This window comes from Tachyglossus aculeatus, chromosome X1, assembly GCF_015852505.1.
Source record: "Tachyglossus aculeatus isolate mTacAcu1 chromosome X1, mTacAcu1.pri, whole genome shotgun sequence".
Taxonomy (NCBI): domain Eukaryota; kingdom Metazoa; phylum Chordata; class Mammalia; order Monotremata; family Tachyglossidae; genus Tachyglossus; species Tachyglossus aculeatus.
In genome coordinates, this window is record NC_052101.1 from 40879347 (window position 1) to 40889152 (window position 9806).

General features: G+C 43.0%; 1 pseudogene; it reads left to right on the forward strand.

Moving 5' to 3' along the window:
* Window positions 1-9429: 9429 nt before the first annotated feature.
* Window positions 9430-9545, forward strand: LOC119920192 (annotated as a pseudogene).
* Window positions 9546-9806: the final 261 nt, after the last annotated feature.

Genomic DNA, 9806 nt, shown 5'->3' on the forward strand with positions numbered 1-9806 from the left:
TAGAGGGCAAATTTAAGATTCTGAGGCTCAGAATGAGGGTGAAGGTCAAGGAAAAGAGAGTTTACTAACACAGGATTGCTTAAAAAATCTGCTGTGTATAATTCAAAGACAATCCATTTTTGGATTGTTGGATTGTGGATTGGATTGTGGATCTTTGCATTGTATTCTCCCAAGCGCTTAGCACAGTGCTTTATGCACAGTTCTTTACACACAGTGAGCACCCAATGAATACCATTGATTGTTTGGAGAATAAATAGTTGACTCTTTGTGCTTGTATACCTACACTATAACTCTGTGATATCTCTTTTGTTCTTATGCACATTCAACTCTCCCTGTTTTCAGTACTTCATGTATGATTTTTATATCTGTGTGGTTTCTGATATTTAGATCCCATATTGGCAGTATTGCTACAGGATCTCCTGTGCATTCCTATCCATTCTTAATTAGACAAAGCACAGTTGGAAATTTGATAATGAGAGCAGGTGATAGAAACCCTAAATCATCATTTCTTTCATCAGCTTTCTAATGCTGCGTAGGAAGCACTAACTAAAGGCTGTCCTCAGATGTCTGACACATTCAATTCCTGAAAACTACATCTTAAATTAAAATGTTGGAAATCAGAGCCTCTTTTGAATCCAAATTCCCAGAACTGTGTGTTCAATTATAGATGACTAATAGAAATGCCTCAATGCATTTACACTGAGGCTCATAATTGGATAGCCTACTTTTACTTTATTGAAACTATGTTGTATTGTATTCTGCCAAGTCCTTAGCACGGTGTTCCGCACACAGTAAGTGCTCAATAAATACTAGGATGATTATGATAGTAATGATGATGATAGTGATGCAGTAAAATGGATGTACCAGCTGTCCCTGGTGACTGTGCCTGATGATTATTTAAAGTTACCCTCAACCTTCTTGAAACTCTTCTGGGTGCCCAGTCTGTCCTCGGAACTAATGCCACAAAACTAATGCTAATACTGCAAAGTCAAAATTGTTGTGCTGCAAAGCTGAAATGGTGTAGATTTAGAAATGTCATTTGTACTGTTTGTCTTAACTAAGTGACGGACTACCCGTACCTCAATTAATTGCATGAAGATTTCATTACTAGAGGGCTATGACGAAAAGTAGCATGTGTTAAATTGTCTGCGAAAGAAAATATTGAAAAAAACTCACTCAAATTCTTTTTTAAAAAATGGCATTTCTTGAGTGCCAGGTACTGTACTAAGCGCTGGGGTAGATACAAGCTAATCGGGTTGGACACAGTCCATGTCCCATGTGAGGCTCACAGTCTCAGTACCCATTTTACAAATGGGATAAGTGAGGGACAGGGAAGTGAAGTGACTTACCCGAAGTCACACAGCAGACAAGCTACAGTCAGGATTAGAACCTAGGTCCCCTATTCCCAGTCTCTTTCCACTGGCCACACTGCTTTTCCGAACAATAGTTTGAAAAAAATATTCCAAAGTAATGGTGCCTAGTTATTTCTGCGAACAAGTCTTTTACATCTTCCCCTCTACAGCTTTCCTTCACCAGTGTCACCCTAGCAAAGAGCTTTTTTGTTTGTTTTGTTTTGTTGGGGGAAGCACGGGGTGGCAAAAGCATGGAGAGGAGCAGAGAACCACCTGCTTGGCTGAAGCTCTGGAAGTGAGTGTTCCAGGCACCAAAACTCAGAAAATCTTGAGGCCTTTCCAGATTTTCTCTCTTCTGAAATTTATCCCGAGAAAATTACCTTGTTTCAGAGCAGCAGACAAAGCACCCATGGCTCCTGTAAGAAAACCCCAGGCCCCATCTGTTTTGGGGGATAATTTAAGATTCTGAAATCTTCACATGAGCCGGTAGGTCAAAGAGAATAGAAAACCTGCTGGTTCTGGAAATTGATTTTGGGGGGTTGCGTTTTTTTGTTTGTTTTATGTGGTATTTGTTAAGTGCTTACTACATGCCAGGCACTGTAGTAAGCACTGGAGTAGATACAAGTTAATCGAATTGTATACACGGTACCTGTCCCACATGGGGCTCCCAGTCTTAATCTTCATCTTGCAGATGAGGTAACTGAGGAACAGAGAAGTTAAGTGACTTACCCAAGGTCACACAGCAGTCAACTAACAGGGCTGGGATTAGAACCCAGGTCCTTCTGACTCCAGGACCATGCTCTATCCATTAGGCCATGCTACTCTCATCCCCGAGAGGCCTCTGCCCATCCCTCACTCACTGGTTGATGGAGAACTACCTCTAAAAGGGTAAAATTCTAACGTCTTTGTCCAGTTAATGCACACTGAATTTGTTAGTATTTTGTCCCATCCTGCTTTGGGACAATCTAATTTAATTTAGAATAATCTCTGGCTAACTTGGACCCAATTCTTTACTGCTGCCTCTTCCAAGACATCCATTTGACTTCTTTCTGTGCATAATGCAAATGATCAGTTTCTTCTTGACTGGAAGACACAGCAGCACCTCTACTATTTTTAAAAAATGCTTATTGCGTTTTTTGAAAGTTGGATGTAACAAGTCAGTGTTTACCTAGCTATTGTAGGCAACAGATTTTCGTATTCATGTTAAATGATTTGCTTCCTATTGGCACAGAAAAATAACGTGCATGGATAATATTTGTGTAGGGGGGTTATTTGGGTCTAATGATGCCTACCTGCGTATAAGCATGAAGTTTCATCCATCCAAATATTTAGTTTGGTTCCTCTTAAAATTGTTTCTGGAATGTCATTTCATCTTTTTTAGGACATGCTAATTTCTATTAATGTCTGTCTATTACTAGTATGATGTAGTAACTTCCTATTATTGGTGTGTTCTGGCTGGGTTAAACTGTTTTCCTTTACTCTGATGCTGTCACCAGATTTTGAAGAACATCTTCAGAATAGATCTCTATTTTGTATGGCACGTGCCTGAAAATGTCTGTGGAAATCTGGATTAATAATAATAATAATGATGGCATTTATTAAGGGCTTACTATGTGCAAAGCACTGTTCTAAGTGCTGGGGAGGTTACAGGGTGATCAGGTTGTCCCACGGGGGGCTCACGGTCTTAATCCCCATTTTACAGATGAGGAAACTGGGGCACAGAGAAGTTAAGTGACTTGTCCAAAGTCACACAGCTGACAATTGGTGGAGCCAGGATTTGAACCCCTGACCTCCGACTCCAAAGCCCGTGCTCTTTCCACTGAGCCACGCTGCTTCCCCATCAACTAAACCATCAGCCTGTAGATATAGACACAATCCCACATACTAGCCACTCACAGACATTCATAAACTTTAACCATTTTTTTTACGGTACTTATGATATGCTTACTATGTGCCAAGCACTGAACTAAGCACTAGAGTAGATGCAAGCTAATGAGGTTGAACACATTTTTGTTCAAACACATACCCCATTTTTCAGATGAGTTAACTCAGGGTCACCCAGGAGACAAGTAGAGGACACAGAATTAGAACCCAGGTCTTTTCTGACTCCGGGATCATCCGTGGTCCCCAGTTTGATTCGGCAGATTACAAACACACGCACGTCATGGTTTCTCACATGAGAGAGAAAGGTATATGATCCCTACCTATATGGAGAGTGATTCGCTACATACACCTATATAGATATCCGCAGGTATAATGACAAAGGTATTTATTCATTCATTCAGTTACTCAATCATATCTATTGAGCACTTACTGTGTGCAGAGAACTGTACTAAATGCTCATTTATTGGGCACTTACTTTGTGCAGAGCACTGTTCTAAGTACTTGGGAGAGTACAATATAACCGAGTTGATAGACATGTTCCCTGCAGATGCTTGTGCATCCTTGCCATCATCCATGTGCGCCTTGTGTCTCAGCAAAGCTCATTTACAATAACCCTTTTTTCAATAATGGTTAGCCGATGACATTCCAGAATCCCACTGTTGGTGATCTTTGCCTTGCCTTCTGGCACGGAGTATAGCTCAAACGTGATGCTAATGAAACAGCTTAACAATGTCTTAACATTGGATACACCTTCTGGGTTACAACCAGGTGTCGCAAAAGGTTTGACGGGGCAAAAGCTTTGTGGATCTTCAAATTAATGTGTAGCTTAATGCCTCGATGTCAATACAGTCTCCCAAAAGTCACGTCGTCCCTCCTGAAATGGTCTTATGTTTCTCTGCCCATGTATCGATGAATAGTGCACTACTGAGGTAGCAGAATCTGGTTGCAGAATTAATCTCTGCAGTTGCTGATGAAAATCAGTGGCTGGTAAAGGGGCAGGCTGGTCCATAACTTCAATTCTTCCGGCCCTTTCCTGACCCTGAGAATGTTTTCCTAATCATTTGCATGTCGTCTTTGACGTGTGCCTCCAGATCGTGCTCAGCAGCAGATCACAGCTTCTGGATGAATGTCCTAAAGTTTCCAGTAATGCTCACAATGATAATAATGCTCATATTAGAAGAGTCTCTCAAGGAGACCAGAAATATATTGATGTTAGCGTCCGGATCCCTTAATTCATCCTGAAGAATGACAATATGGAATCGTTTGAATAGGACCAGACCTCTTCTAGAGCCGTGATCAGACAGGGTGCATTTGAACAGTCAGACTATTGTGGACAGCGTGTAGAATCTTGATAATTCTTTTCTTTAGTAGTCTCCCATCCCCAGAGGTGTTGATGGTGTCAAATGCTTTCCCGAGGTTGATGGATACAGAACAAAGGTACCTGTGGTGTTCCCCGTGTTGCTGCAGAGATCTACTCTCCTGTGTTCTGTTGTAGTCTAAAGCCTGGGCTGTAAGCTCGTCATGGGCAGGGTGTGTGTCTGTTTATTGTACTAAGTGCTTAGTACAGTGCTTTGCACACAGTAAGCACATAACAAATCTGATTGAATAAATGAATCCAGAGAGAGCATGGTTAGCAATACTCTTCGGTGCCTTGTCTGGCTAGATTGTTGTCAACAATGAAACCCTGGACATTTCTCTAGCCTGTAAGCTCTCTGTGGGCAGGGAACGCAGCTACCAACTCTATTGTATTGTACTCTTCCAAGCGTTTAGTACAGTGCTCTGCACACAGTAAGCGCTCAATAAATATCATTGATGATGACGATAGATGGATTCTGCAGTCAACTCTCTCATCTTTCTGCTCGAAGATCCTGGTTACCGTAGTCCAGAGGTGTCGTCTCAGCGTTCCATGCTGAGGACGAGCCATGTGGAATGTGTGGGCAGGAATTCCCTTTCTTGCTTGTGGAATGATTCGTTGATTGATTGTAGATTTCTGCAGGTGTCATCAAATCCAACCGTGTTGCCATTTTTCATAGCTTTAACTTGTGATGTCCTCAAAAGTTGGAACAAGGGCCATTTCTTTACATTTTGGCTGGTGCTGTGTGCTTCCTAGATGTTAAGATCACTGAATTTTATTGTTCTTCTCCCAGCCCCCCCACAATAGGATTCCTTCCTGAGTGTGATAAGGCTGGAACTTTCCTTTTTCTTCAGCAAAGTCAAATGTATGCAATCTTTCAGCTTCCATAGTGACAAATTAATGTCTTTTGTTGTATTTCACACCTCACCCCCTCTTCTACCTGTTGAGTGTACTGTTTTCTTCTCCACTTGGTTCTTCACTTGATTTTTCTTGGCAGGATTGTAAGCTCCTAGAGGGCAGGAATCATGCCTTCTACCTCTACTGAACTCTCCTCAATTCTTAGTACAGCTCTCTGCCCGCCAGTAGGAGCTCAATATGGTCTACCGATTGATCAACAGATTGTTACTGTCCATTGCCACTCCAATTAGTGAGGCCCACCGAACAGAATTTAGCAAGGATGCTGCCAGCATTTTGCATAATCGAGGGGCCGATAATAAAATTTTTATAATGTACTCTCCCAAGCACTTAGCGCAGTGTTCTGCCCATAGTAAATTATTAATAAACGCGATCGGTTGATTGGTTTCCAGGTGGAGGAATGGATGGCCTGTGAAACAGGTCAATGCTCTCAGCTCTTTGAAATACTTACAAATCAGACTCCAGGGAGAACTCACGTATATTTTAATCTCTCATGGGAACTCGCTGTCAGTTTCTAGGCACATCCCAAACCCCAGAATCTACCGCCTTGTAGAAGTCAGGCAGTCCGTTCCCAAGGTGGGACTTTGACAAGTCAGTCCCATTGTTTCTTAACCTTTTTACTAGCATGTCTACATAATTGCTCCAATGCTTGTGTCTCTGTTGGAAGAGAAATGTAAATTGACTACTTCATCAGGACAACCCTTTCGAAGAATACTGACTATGTACATGGAATGTATGTAATAACATGTAGATGGAGTTTCCTTATTGTATGTAAAGTTTTCTGAATGATTATATTTTACTTTATGTAATTAACATGGGATTCAACGAACTCTGATGTTTCCGTTTATATAAAAATTAAAACTGCATTTCTAAAAAAAAAAACCTCATTTGTCCTTGGGGGGTTTTTTAGTGGGATTTAGATCTGCTTTTGATCTTTGTAAAATGGTCATGATAAGTCTCTGGCGTGAGTCTGATGCAAATATGGGAAGCAGTATGGCCTAGTGGTAAGAGCTCGGGCCTGAGAATCTAATCCCAGCTCCGCCATTTGTCTGCTGTGTAACCTCGGGCAGGTCACTTCACTGCTCTGTGCCTCACTTACCTCATCTGTAAAATGGGTATTAAAACTGTGAGCCCTATATAGGATATGGGCTGTGTACAACCCGATTAGCTTGTACCTACCCCAGTACTTAGTATAGTAACTGGCACATGGTAAGAGTTAAACAAATATCATTAAAAAAATAAGGCCCTCCTTACTTGACTTTAATTTTTAACTGGCACATGATAGGAGTTTAACAGATACCATAAAAAAATAAGGCCCTCCTTATTTGACTTGAATTTCCAAGTTATTCACACTGGGCACCTCTGAGTTTATTGAGGGATAGCCTCGCAGGATGTGCTTATCAGTACGCTCAGGATGGTGGTCATTTTTCTGCTCTGAGAAGTGTAACTATCTGATGATTGTCGAATTTAAGTTAAAAAGTTAGGTGCCTTGACCCAGGCTCCCAACGAAGCGGAATCCTGGGCTCCCCAAGTCACCAGGAAGTTTGGCTTGGGTTTAAGTCAGTCTCTAAAAGCCTGCAGGCATTTGCTTTGGTTCAGGAGGTCTCCCAGTTTGGGGACTCGTTCACCCTTTGAGGCCTGAATCAATCAATCAATCGTATTTATGGAGCGCTTGCTGTGTGCAGAGCACTGTACTAAGCGCTTGGGAAGTACAGGTTGGCAACATAAGTTGTCAACATATCCTGAAGATATTTCAGGAACCACTGGAGGGGAGAGGGTAATTCTGACTTCACCCTCAGGACTCCCTGGATTCAACAGAAACCTTGGAGGGTTTTTAAAATCGATCAATCAATTGTATTTATTGAGCGCTTACTGTGTGCAGAGCACTGTACTGAAGTATTTAAAACTGCTCCAGACAGCGTGGAGTATTTAGAAGGGACTAAGTAGGACTTTGAATGGGTGTGTTTGTGTGTGTGTGTGTGTGTGTGTGTGTGTGTGTGTGTGTGTGTGTGTGTGTGTGTGTGTTGTGTGTTCAGGGCAGGAGAGGGGAAGGGGAGAGGTGGCAGATTATAGATGAGGACCCAAAAAAGTGTAGCCTAATGGAAAGAGGACAGGACGGGGAGTCTTGGAAACCCAGGTTTTAATCCGCACTCTGAAATGTGTCTGGCAACTCATATTTTACTCTCTCGAGTGCTTAGTACAGTGCTCAGCACCCAGCAAGCGCTCAATAAATATGACTGACTGGCTCTGCCATTTCCCTGCTGTGTGACCTTGGACAAGTCACTTAACTTCTCTGGGCCTTGTTTTCCTGATCTGTAAAGTGGGGATTGAATACTTGCTCTCCGTTCCCCTCATTCATTCATTCATTCATTCAATCAATCATATTTATTGAGCGCTTACTGTGTGCAGAGCACTGTACTAAGCGCTTGGGAAGTCCAAGTTGGCAACATATAGAGACGATCCCTACCCAACAGCGGGCTCACAGTCTAGAAGGGGGAGACAGACAACAAAACAAAACATATTAACAAAATAAAATAAATAGAATAAATATGTACAAGTAAAATAAATAAATAAATAGAGTAATAAATATGTACAAACATCTATACATATATCCAGGTGCTGTGGGGAGGGGAAGGAGGTAAGGCGGGGGGGATGCGGATGGGAAATGCTCCGAGGCAGACTGTAAAGTGGGCTGTGAAGGGGCCTGTGGGGAGAGGGTCTCTGAGGGGATTTGAAATAATAATAATAATAATAATGATGGCATTTATTGAGCACTTAAGGTCATGGATTCTAATCCCGGCTCCGCCACTTGTCAGCTGTTTGACTTTGGGCAAGCCACTTAACTTCTCTGGGCCTCAGTTCCCTCATCTGTAAAATGGGGATGAAGACTGTGAGTTCCACGTGGGACAACCTGATCACCTTGTATCCACCCCAGCGCTTAAAACAGTGCTTGGCACATAGTAAGCTCTCAACAAACGTCAACTTTTTAGAGAAGCAGCATGGCTCAGTGGAAAGAGCCCGGGCTGGGGAGCCAGAGGTCGTGGGTTCTAATCTCAGCCCTGCCACTTGTCAGCAGTGTGACCTTGGGCAAGTCACTTTACTTCTCTGGGCCACGTCCTCTCCCTGGCCTCCACACATCCTCCAAGCTAGCTCTCTTCCTCCCTTCAGAGCCCTACTGAGAGCTCACCTCCTCCAGGAAGCCTTCCCACACTGAGCCCCTTCCTTCCTCTCCCCCTCCCCATCCCCCCCCGCCCTACCTCCTTCCCCTCCCCACAGCACCTGTATATATGTTTGGACAGATTTATTACTCTATTTATTTGACTTGTACATATTTACTATTCTATTTAATGTGTTAATGATGTGCATCTAGCTTTCCTTCTATTTATTCTGATGACCTGACACCTGTCTACACGTTTTGATGTGTTCTCTGTCTCCTCCCTCTAGACTGTGAGCCCGTTGTTGGGTAGGGACCGTCTCTCTATGTTGCCAACTTGTGCTTCCCGAGTGCTTAGTACGGTGCTCTGCCCACCGTAAGCGCTCAATAAGTACGATTGAATGATGAATGGATGAGTGCCCACAACGAGTTTTACAAGGCTTGTATGAGGATTTCCCTGTCAAGTTCTTATTTATGCTAACAATATTAATTAATATTAATTTGCTTTCCAGCGCCAAATGCTGGAAGAGGGACGGAAATCTTTGCTTGGTGACAACATCTGTCTGTTGGGGCCTGCTGACTCCAGTGCATCATTTTGAACCCCAATAGTGCTCTGCACACAGTAGGCGCTCAATAAATACGATTAAATGAATGAATGAATGAATGGGCCTCAGTTCCCTCATCTGTAAATGGGGATGAAGACTGTGAGCCTCCCCGTGGGTTAACCCGATGACCTTGTAGCTACCCCAGCGCTTAGAACAGTGCTTGGCACATAGTTTGAAAGGAGAGAAGGTTAGCACTCCCCTTGAGAAGGATGGAAGAGGTCCTCGTGGCCAAAACAACACATATGTGGTTAACGCATCGTGGCATCTAACCAAGGTTTTTTTTCCTGAAGCAGCGTGGCTCAGTGGAAAGAGCCCGGGCTTTGGAGTCAGAGGCCGTAGGTTCAAATCCCGGCTCCGCCACTTGTCAGCTGTGTGACTTTGGGCAAGTCACTTCACTTCTCTGGGCCTCAGTTCCCTCATCTGTAAAATGGGGATGAAGACGGTGAGCCCCTCGTGAGACAACCTGATCACCTTGTAGCTACCCCAGCGCTTGGAACAGTGCTTTGCACGTAGTAAGCGCTTAACAAATACCAAAATTATTA